We start from the raw sequence: 11,992 nt of genomic DNA, 5'->3' as shown, positions 1-11,992 counted from the left end.
CAACCCACCAGTCTATGGATTGATCAGCTATGATTAATGGAAAGAAAATTATCAGGTATGATTATACATAATTTTACCTTGGTTTGAATAATGTCCAGTCATTGTCCAGGGGCTGTACCCATGCGAGATGGTCCAAAGGATACATTATTAACTTGCACACCAATATTAACAACAGGGTAAATAACTGTATGTTGTCCTGACCATGGGATCAAAGTGCAGATAGAGCATCCTTGTTGCGAACAGATTGGAACACTAACCGTCCACCAATCAAGGTGAGCTATAGCAAATTCCAGTAATTTGGTGCTAGCCATCTGAACAAGAGATGGTGGCCAGTGGCCTAACTTAGACATGATCAGAATTTCCTTTAAGATAGTAATAAGCTCAATCTGTATTTGATCACAGGCCATAGCCCATGAAATATTCTTTCCCAACCTGTATTCTTCATGTGCTAAAGTCACAATTTTCTGTTCTATAATGGGTGATATAAGAGCAAAGGTATCTACAATTACATTAGATAGTTTAGCTGAAGCCTCATTAATAATATGTTGTGAGGTAAACCCTTCAGAAGCATGTTGAGCTGTGGATCCCATCTTATTCCGGACCACCTCTATATCAATTGTATTAAGGGCTCCCAGTGCAGTACCTGTGCCCCCTAAAATGGTGCCCAATAATTTCCGCTTGTATCTAGAGGGATTGGTTGGGGGTGTGACTGACTGCATATCCAACCATGTATTAAGCATACAGTGGGGGAAATAAGTATTTGATCCCTTGCTGATTTTGTAAGTTTGCCCACTGACAAAGACATGAGCAGCCCATAATTGAAGGGTAGGTTATTGGTAACAGTGAGAGATAGCACATCACAAATTAAATCCGGAAAATCACATTGTGGAAAGTATATGAATTTATTTGCATTCTGCAGAGGGAAATAAGTATTTGATCCCCCACCAACCAGTAAGAGATCTGGCCCCTACAGACCAGGTAGATGCTCCAAATCAACTCGTTACCTGCATGACAGACAGCTGTCGGCAATGGTCACCTGTATGAAAGACACCTGTCCACAGACTCAGTGAATCAGTCAGACTCTAACCTCTACAAAATGGCCAAGAGCAAGGAGCTGTCTAAGGATGTCAGGGACAAGATCATACACCTGCACAAGGCTGGAATGGGCTACAAAACCATCAGTAAGACGCTGGGCGAGAAGGAGACAACTGTTGGTGCCATAGTAAGAAAATGGAAGAAGTACAAAATGACTGTCAATCGACAAAGATCTGGGGCTCCACGCAAAATCTCACCTCGTGGGGTATCCTTGATCATGAGGAAGGTTAGAAATCAGCCTACAACTACAAGGGGGGAACTTGTCAATGATCTCAAGGCAGCTGGGACCACTGTCACCACGAAAACCATTGGTAACACATTATGACATAACGGATTGCAATCCTGCAGTGCCCGCAAGGTCCCCCTGCTCCAGAAGGCACATGTGACGGCCCGTCTGAAGTTTGCCAGTGAACACCTGGATGATGCCGAGAGTGATTGGGAGAAGGTGCTGTGGTCAGATGAGACAAAAATTGAGCTCTTTGGCATGAACTCAACTCGCCGTGTTTGGAGAAAGAGAAATGCTGCCTATGACCCAAAGAACACCGTCCCCACTGTCAAGCATGGAGGTGGAAATGTTATGTTTTGGGGGTGTTTCTCTGCTAAGGGCACAGGACTACTTCACCGCATCAATGGGAGAATGGATGGGGCCATGTACCGTACAATTCTGAGTGACAACCTCCTTCCCTCCGCCAGGGCCTTAAAAATGGGTCGTGGCTGGGTCTTCCAGCACGACAATGACCCAAAACATACAGCCAAGGCAACAAAGGAGTGGCTCAGGAAGAAGCACATTAGGGTCATGGAGTGGCCTAGCCAGTCACCAGACCTTAATCCCATTGAAAACTTATGGAGGGAGCTGAAGCTGCGAGTTGCCAAGCGACAGCCCAGAACTCTTAATGATTTAGAGATGATCTGCAAAGAGGAGTGGACCAAAATTCCTCCTGACATGTGTGCAAACCTCATCATCAACTACAGAAGACGTCTGACCGCTGTGCTTGCCAACAAGGGTTTTGCCACCAAGTATTAGGTCTTGTTTGCCAGAGGGATCAAATACTTATTTCCCTCTGCAGAATGCAAATAAATTCATATACTTTCCATAATGTGATTTTCCGGATTTAATTTGTGATGTGCTATCTCTCACTGTTACCAATAACCTACCCTTCAATTATGGGCTGCTCATGTCTTTGTCAGTGGGCAAACTTACAAAATCAGCAAGGGATCAAATACTTATTTCCCCCACTGTATGTATGTGGTTGGCAACAAATTGAGAGCAGTTTGGATATTTGGTAGTGACTAGAAATACTTTAGGAAACAAATGCCAAGTAAGAAAGTGGTATTTTACATCATATAAAAAACATCATGGGGTGCATCGTAATTAATCTGAAATGGTTTCCCTTCCTGGAACAAATTAATATCTGAGAGGTACAGAATAGGAGGAGCTGGAGTGGTAGGGGAGGTGGGAGGTAAACAAAGTACATCAAAAAAGAAAGAAGTCTCAGTAATGTGCCGTTGATTACTTTGAATCCACGTATAAGTGATCTGCCAAGTCCCTTTATCCTGACAGGAAATATTGTACAGAATCAAGGCAGGAGGGCCTAGAAAGTATTTCTCTGGGGGTGCAATCAATTCTTGCATTCTTTCTAGGGAAGTGGAGGAGTGTGATAGCCGTGTTAGTCCACTCTTAAGGTTATCAATAGAAATCAAACAAAATAAAACATGGAAAGAAAATAAGATGATACCTTTTTTTATTGGACATAACTTAATACATTACTTGATTAGCTTTCAAAGGTTGCCCTTCTTCGTCAGATCAGAAATAAGCAAATGTGCTAGCTGACAGTGTATGTAAGTGAAAACATTCAAGTGTTACTATGACAGTCTGACAGGGTGGGAGGATGGGGATGGGTAGGAGGTATGCATGGGGACATCAAAGCATATCATTGATATTCTAACAAGATGGGTGTGGATAGGTGAGGGGTGGGGTGATGAACAGAGAAATACAGCTTTTATGGTTTATAATGGGCTAGGAACCCCAGATCCTTGTTAAGTCCTTTCTGTTGGGTGTTAAAATATTCAATCATTCTGACTTCAAAGGTCTTACGTTCTTGTATGGTTTTAAAGTTACCTTTCAGGATTCTCACTGTGAAGTCACTGGTACAGTGTCCTGGTCCTGTAAAATGCTGACGAACAGGGGTGGGAGCCCTACTGGCACCAGTATTGTTCATGTGATGTCTATGTAAATTGAATCTTGTCTTAAGCATCTGGCCTGTTTCTCCAATATAGCATCCTTCGTTACATAAAGGAATCTTTCACTTGCTCATCTTCCAATGTGGTATATATCATTCAGTGCAAAAAATGTAACGAAGGTTTGGTCTAGGGTTTAGGAGCATGACCTTACTTCCCACTTTGAGTAGTCGTATATCAGAACCTTTGGCTTGCACCTCCTGTAGATAATCCCTAGACTTTTCTGTGTTTGCCAGCACAGTGGTCTGGATTTCTTTTAGGTGTTTTTGCAGGGATTTCATCCACTCATTTGCAAGAACTACAGTCTGATCCTCCGGGAGAAATGGATGCAGCAGGTTTTCCGATTGAGGCATTGGCCTTCCCATTAAGGTTTCATAGTGGGCAAAACCTTTGGACTGACAGACATTGGCTCTGATACGCATAAGGACCAAAGGGAGGGCCTGATCCCAATTTTTCCCTGTCAGATTCAGCATAGGGCTGAGATGTGCTTTGATTGTTTGATTCATACGTTCTACCTGCCCCGCTGCTTGGGGATGGTACAAAATGTGCAATTGCTGGTCTATGCCTAGAAAATCAAACAATTCCTTGACTAGCTGAGAAACAAAAGCAGGACCATTATCAGATTCTATAGTCTTAGGAATTCCCCAACGTGTAAAAAATTGCATAGTTAAGACCTCAGCTGTGGTTCTGGCAGTTTGATCGGATACAGAAAATGTTTCTACCCAATGGTTAAAGGAATCAACTACCGTGAGTAAAAATGTGTTTTTCCTAGCTGTTAAGGGAGAGGGCCCCACATGATCTATCTGTAGCCTCTCAAATGGGCCCAGACGGTCTCGGGATTCAAAATGGCCGCCGAGGCCGCGCAAGACTTCAACTCTCAGTGGCCATTTTGAATCCTGAGACCGTCACAGCAATAGGATGCAGGGCAAGGACAGAGCTCCGGGCAGGAAAGAGGGGGCTCTTTCCTGCCCCGAACAGGTCACTAGACCACCAGGGCAGTAGATAGTAAGTAAGGGGAGGGGAGGTAACCTAGGGGCAGGGGAGGTGATGGGGGGGGCAGGGGAGGGGAATATGTGACCTAGGGGGAGGGGAGGGGAATATGTGACAGGGGGTGGGGCGAGGATGCAAAAGGGGCGGGGTTTGGACGGGACATGTGTCCTCTTTTTGAGAGGACAAAATATAGTAATCCTACACATGTGAGAACAAGCAGCACATGGGTGGGCACATCAGCAAAGTATAATGGGTTTACTATACAAATAGAGATGGAAGCAGCTGAAGAGAGATGTGAGGCACAAAGCTGGAGAAAAGCCCATGTGAAGCAGCTAAGAGAGATGTGAGGTACAAAGCTAGAGAAAAGCTATCAGATGGGGACCCCGTTACCCTGAGTCCTGTGGAGAACACGGTGCACAGATCCATTCTCAGGGCCTCTCCCCCCCCCCCCCCCCCCCCCCAGGTGGACAGAACTGGTCGTCTTCAATACATTCACAGCTTCATATATCCCCACAGTCCCATCATGTCAGTTTTATACAAAGACATAGTATAAATAGGCTGGAAACAGTTTGTATCACAGTCCACTGCTGACCCTTTTGTTCTATTCTGTCCTTCAGCCTCGTCCAGCAAAAAGCAAGGCATCCTTCGTTAGCAGATACAAAAATGCCTGATGGATCAAGGATGGATTCCCTACAAATAAATCAAATCAGCCAAAGAAGTAGGGAAGGGACATAGGACAACCAAACCAGGCAAAACTCCAGAGGTTGATTGCAGTAAAAAATATTTATTGAAAAACCAGAAACCATGGACTCAACACGGTCCATGTTTCGTCAAGAATATGCCTGCTTCAGGAGTCAAAGTAACTTTATATACAAATACACAAAATCAAAAACATATATAATAAAATGCAAAAGCTATGCTATATTAAGAAACATAGATATATAGTGAAATATATGTACTGAAATAAATGTATACATATATAAAATGATATGTATATTAGGAAAAAGAAGATGAAGTATACAATCACTAAGGGGCCTTTTCACTACGCTGTGGTAAAAGTGGCTCTACAGTGTCCTCAGCATGTGGATTTGCCACACATTGAGGCCCCCTTTACTGCAGCTGGGTTTTTGTGGAAAAAAAAAGTAAATAACAGTGCGGTAAATTTATACTTGCCATATGGCTCACATGCTAACCTGGTGGTAACCATAAAAAAAAAAATTCCAGCATGCGGTGGGGGTGGCACTACCGGTGAGCCAGTGGTAGTGCTGGATTGGTGCGCAAAATAGTGGTAGTAACTCTACTGCTGTTTTGTAGAAAGGCCCCTGAAAGAGAAAACATTAAAAAAATAAACATTTTCAGAACTCTAGAAAGTGAATATAATTCCATATATGTGAAATAATTCATGGCAGTGGCATTCCTAGCCTCGACGGCACCCGGGGCGGTGCGCCCCCCCCCCCCCCCCCCGTGAAATGACACCCCCCCCGGGTGCACGCCGCTGGGGGGGGGGGGTGCCACAGCGCACGCCTGTCTGCTCCCAGTTCGCTACGATCGCTAAATTCTCTCGTTCGCTGCAGCTCCCTCCCTCTGCCCCGGAACAGAAGGTAACCTGTTCCGGGGCAGAAGGAGGGAGCTGCTGCAGCGTGCACCCGGCGCGGACCGCCCCCCCCCCCCTTGGTACGCCACTGATTCATGGATAATAGTACTAAAATAGTGAGTTAAAACAAGGTAGCAGTGAGGAGAGAAAACAGTCCCCGATTCTGGAGCAGTCAAAAAAATGGAAGAGACCACCGAAAAAAGGGCTATGTGTACTTGAGGCCGACTAACCTGTATAAACAATATTCATTATCTCATACAATGGTATGATATGTCAAGCCAACAACATTAAAACATGATAGTAAAAATATATAGTCATTAAATTTATTTTTTTTATTTATTGCACTTGTATCCCACATTTTCCCACCTATTTGCAGGCTCAATGTGGCTTACAAAGACCTGTTATAGCATTGCCATACCAGGTTAGAGAATACAATTGGTGTTACAAAGAAGTCAAGGAAGACAAGAGGATTTGGTCAAGCAGTGAAAAGATACATTCTGAATAAAGTTGGGTAGGTGTTGTGTTATAGTTAGTTATCTCATGGTAGGCTTTGTTAAAGAGGTAAGTCTTCAGGGATTTGCGGAAGTTCGTTAATTCGTTGATCGTTCTCAGGTGAGTTGGAAGTGAATTCCACAGTTGCGTGCTCAGGTAAGAAAAGCTGGTCGCGTGTGTTAGTTTATATTTTAGTCCTTTACGGCTTGGGAAGTGTAGGTTGAGAAAGGTGCGGGAAGATCTCTTAGCATTTCTGGGTGGCAGGTCCACAAGGTCCAGCATGTAGATCGGGGCATCACCGTAAATGATTTTATGAACAGCTGTGCAGATTTTGAATGCGATACGTTCTTTGAATGGGAGCCAGTGAAGGGGGCAGAAAACAATGTGTGCTGCATAAAATCAGAAAGCTCAGCCTGTGACATTTTATGAATATTACAAAATGCTATATATATATTTGATTCATAAATGAAAAGGCTGAACCAGCCTGCAGTCTGTTATTAATAAGAATATTACACAATGCTATATATATCTGATTCATAAATGAAAAGGCTGAACCAGCCTGTAGTCTGTTATTAATAATACTTGCCAAAGCTATGTGTAGTTACTGCATACAAAGCCTCTCAAAAATAGACCCAAGTGTATAAACAAATTAACAAACTTTGTAGAATCCCTGAATTGGAGAAATATATAACTTGATAAACTAAGCCAGCCTGCAGCATGCATATAAGGCTTTATGTAAAATCAGAAAGAATTGTCCAGACTGAAATAATGTGTAAAACACGCAAATGCTGTGCAGGTTTTCCAGAAAACAGTGCTGTGCCACTAGACATTCAAAAGCAAAAAAAACACACAAACAGCTAGTCAAAATACCAGTAGAATTGACTCTACATCGTGTGAGAAAAAACTCAGGTTGTCAGAGCAGTTGTATCAATATTTTAATCTCTCACAATCAGAGTGGGAAAAGAAACAAAAAATGCGTCATGTCTTTTAAAGATCCTGCTGTCAGGCAGAAGCCAAGGCAGCATGAGAATGAGGCTTGGAACAGAGTGCAGTGTAGTGTTGCAGAGCCAATGTGAAAACGAGGCATGAGTGAAAAATATGAAAGTAAGACTTGATTTTTATTTTTGTTACATTTGTACCCCATGCTTTCCCACTCATGGCAGGCTCATTGCGGCTTGCATGAGGCAATGGAGGGTTGCTTAAGTGACTTGCCCAGAGTCACAAGGAGCTGCCTGTGCCTGAAGTGGGAATCAAACTCAGTTCCCCAGGACCAAAGTCCACCACCCTAACCACTAGGCCACTCCCGGTCCACGTAGTCATCCAGAACAGGTAAGATTAATGAAAAACAGATACATTGGAGACAATCTGAGACAATTTCATGCTATCAATCGTATCACCAAGAACATGCCGGATCATGTAGTGAGTTTGGCCCTTGATGCTGAAAAAGCCTGCAATTAAGTCAAGTGGCCATTCCTACTGCATATTCTGGAATGGTTTGGATTTGGGCAGACCATCATATCCTGGATCTGAGCCTTTTATTGGAATCCTATTCCTAAGGTCCTTGTAAATGAGACCATTTACATTGATATCCATTTACACCTGGAAGACGTTAATGGCACAGTTTGATAAAATGAACAGTAGCAAATTGCCTGGACCAGATGGTATTCATCCCAGAGTACTGAATAAACTTGCAGAACTATTGTTAGTAATATGTAATTTATCTTTAAAATCAAGCATGGAACTGGAAGATTGGAGGGTGGCCAATATAATGCCGACTTTTAAAAAAGGTTCCAGAGGTGATCCAGGAAATTATAGACCGGTGAGCCTGACTGTGGTGCCAGGCAAAATGGTACAGACTACTATAAAGAACAAAATTACAGAGCATTTTCAAAAGCATGGATTAATGAGACAAAGCCAATATGGATTTAGTGAAGGGAAATCTTGCCTCACCAATCTACTACATTTCTTTGAAGGGGTGAACAAACATGTGGATAAAGGTGAGCCGGTTGATATTGTGTATTTGGATTTTCAAAAGGCTTTTGACAAAGTACCTCAGAAAAGAGTCCAGAGGAAATTGGAAAGACATGGGATAGGAGGTAGTATTCTATTGTGGATTAAAAACTGGTTAAAAGCATAGGTGTAGTTTGACTGTTCCATTGGGGGGGGGGGGGGCAAAGGATGGATTCTGACATATTAACAGATTAATTTGCATATTTACATCTCATACATATTAATTATGGTTCATATTCACATTTGTGATATATGCTGTAGTCAAGGAACTTATCAAAACATTGCACAAGGAGGGAGGCGGGGCTGGTGGTTGGGAGGCTGGGATAGTGCTGGGCAGACTTATATGGTCTGTACCAGAGCCGGTGGTGGGAGGCAGGACTGGTGGTTTGGAGGCGGGGATAGTGCTGGGCAGACTTATACGGTCTGTACCAGAGCCGGTGGTGGGAGGCGGGGCTGGTGGTTGGGAGGCAGGGATAGTGCTGGGCAGACTTATACGGTCTGTGCCAGAGCCGGTGGTGGGAAGCAGGGCTGGTGGGTGGGAGGCGGGGATAGTGCTGGGCAGACTTATACAGTCTGTGCCCATACCACTGCATTCCACAAAACAAAAAGAGCACGTTCCCACAAACCATCTTTCTATTTTGATCTAGGCACAGGAAAAATAAAAGATTTTAAATGCTCCTAGGTTTCAACCTAATTCATGTTTAATGTGGGATATAAATGTCATAAATAAGTAAATAAATAGATAGAAACTCTGGATGATGAGCATCTGATTCTCATAACATGATGTCTGTTTTAATGGCTCTTTACAAGGAGAAACAAATCTCTGCACAAATTCAACACATGCTAGGGTGTCCCTATAACCAGCCCCTCCAGCATGAAACCTTGTGTGGGGCTGTAGCCCTGTGTGCGCCACTGCCAGCTTCCTTCCTCCCCTCATGATGTAACTTACTGTTTTGGAGAGGGAGGAGGAAAGGAGCCAGCAGTGATGCGTGTAGGGCTACAGCCCCGTGCACTTTCATGCTATTTTTTGTTTTGCCGCCGTGAGGGTTGGAGAGGAGAGCGAGCATAAGAGAGGGCAGTAGCGGCCTGAAAGGAAGTCAGTGTCTGGGCACCTGTGCCTTTACCCCTGCCCAGACAGGGGCAAGCTTGTTTGGGGGAGGGAAATTCCCCCCTCGCCTCCCCCAAACTACGCCCATGATTAAAAGATAAAACTGATACAACCTGTATTGCACCTCACATCCTTTACTAGGAGGTTTTGTGCTTGGCCCTAGATTTGGGATGTCTACCCTATGCAGTGCTATGGGTCCCTCATTGGAACACTAAAACATGTTCATGGACCATTGGCCTAGTGGTAACAGCTTAGACCTGAGGGTCAGGTGACCAGGGCTTGATTCCTATCTGATCTACAGCTACCCTACTCCCCCACCCCTGTGCTACTGTTCAGGGACTGACAACCGGACCTTTCGGACAAATGTGCTCAGGGAAGAGGAATTTTATGTTGAATATTGGGAATGGGCTACATGGCTGTTGGTGCCTTAGGTTCTTTGCCAAAGCGACTGCATGGAACCTCTCCTTTGCCACACTGAAGGATGTTTTATAGTCTAGTGTAGAACAGATTGGTTGGTTGCTCTCTCACTCCTTCTGGAAACCGCATTGTTGGGGTCTGCAGACTGTATTCACCTGTCCCCTAGATATATCTGCACTTTATCACCAAGAGATATATATGTTCTTCTCCTAAGGCATCAGTACAGATGCTCATGAGCTACAAATTCAGTACAACTGAGATGGCCTAGTGGTGAAGACAGTTGACCTGTGTTCAGGGGTGGTGAGTTCAAATCTCAAGAAAACCAGGTATGTTAGATACATGGAACATGGACACAGTAAGTTTATTTTCTGTGAGGAAATGGCAGCCACCCTGCATTCTGATGATGTCTGAATTCTGCATCAAAATTTGCACTCTCAATTGATGGAGGCCAAGGTGAGTGATGTTTGTTCTTTGGGGCTTCAGGCACTGTGTTGCCACGTTGTAGATGTAATTAGGAATTCAGATGTATGTATGTATGCCTTCAGTGCACCATATAGTCTGTTCACTTGTATTCTGTCCTTGCTACTCTGCCATATGCTCATCTGGCCTCTCCCTGCCCTACCTGTGTCCATTCCTCTGTTCCCAATCACCTCCTGTCCCTGACCCCCACCCACTGTTCCCCTCTCTGACCCGCTTGTGTAAATGTATGCGTGTGTCTCTGTGAATAGGTGTGTTTTGGGTTGTCTGGCTGTTCTGTAGCTACTGTTTGCCTACTGTCTATATCTGTGCCGTGTGGCTGCTGGAGAAGACAGGAGTGCTAATCATAGCACTGCTGCTGCTGCACATCACAACCTCAGTTCATGCACCTCACCGATACCCAGTATATACACAGGGAACCCCTGTGAAAGGGAAACCAGCAAGTACCTCTGTGGGCAGCTGCAGGCAAATAAGGAGGTCAGTAATTGGAGGGGAGGTGTCCTGCCCCTGGCTTCCCTGGACACAGGAACATGACCACCTGTCCTAGGAGTTGGTGCAGCCAGCCATGTCATGTTGCATTGTGATGTTCCTGGACTGTTGTATGAACAGGCCTACTCAGAACAACAGCATATCATGACTGCCGTGTATGACCTGGCAGGAAGAGTGGTAACAAGAATCAGTGGGTATGCTGATACACACACAATAGATGGATTGTCTCTACACTGTACTGGGCAAGTGACCATTAGGTTTGCCAACTGGATTCAGTCACCTGACTGGGTGGATCCAGTCCTGGCTTGATCCCATTGCACACAGTGACTTGTATTCTTGCTGTTCTTAGGGAATGCAAAGGGGGAAGCAGAAGTACAAGTCTCTGCCTGCAATGAGGTAGGCCCAGGGCTGGAGCAATACTGCAAGATTAGTCTGGATTCAGTTGGAAACACTAGTGACCATGGTTAGCCCTTGGGAACATGGCTGGGAAGCCCATTGTGCACCCACAGGCAGAGGCAAAGTCCAATTGCCCGAGACAAGTTAAACTGATTAAGACTGAGAACAGTTTCCTATGAGGATAGATAGGATCCTGAATCAATTTGGAATAATAAAGCCTCTTAGCTTTCTTTATTTCTGACATATAGAAACACATATAGAGAGTTTTGGCCCCCCCACTTCAACAAGAGCCACACTTGATTAGAGATCTTGGGGAATATGCAAATTAATCTTCCCTTGGTCTTCTCTCCAACCAACTCTGTGGGTGTTTCTCTCTTTAAACAAGTTATTTTCCCAAATGACCAAACATAGATACTGAGCCCTTTTGACTGAGTAGCAGGGACTCAAACAGCCAGTACCCTTTGGACAAGACATTACTCAACCTTTCGGTCCTGTCTCCACCCCCAGCTCTTAATTCCAGTTACCAAAATGAAAATGGGGAGTCTACAGTCACCTGTTTGAAGTGGGGGAACCAACATTCAAAACAGCAAAATGTAATCCAAGTGAGCATAACCCCCAATTGTGACTGCCTAACTGCCCTGACAGGGCATGTTTGAAGTGGCAGGGTCAGGAGTGGTACAAGGGTC

Source organism: Microcaecilia unicolor, chromosome 2, assembly GCF_901765095.1.
Source record: "Microcaecilia unicolor chromosome 2, aMicUni1.1, whole genome shotgun sequence".
In the NCBI taxonomy this organism is placed as follows: Eukaryota; Metazoa; Chordata; class Amphibia; order Gymnophiona; family Siphonopidae; genus Microcaecilia; species Microcaecilia unicolor.
This window is presented reverse-complemented; position numbering follows the sequence as displayed.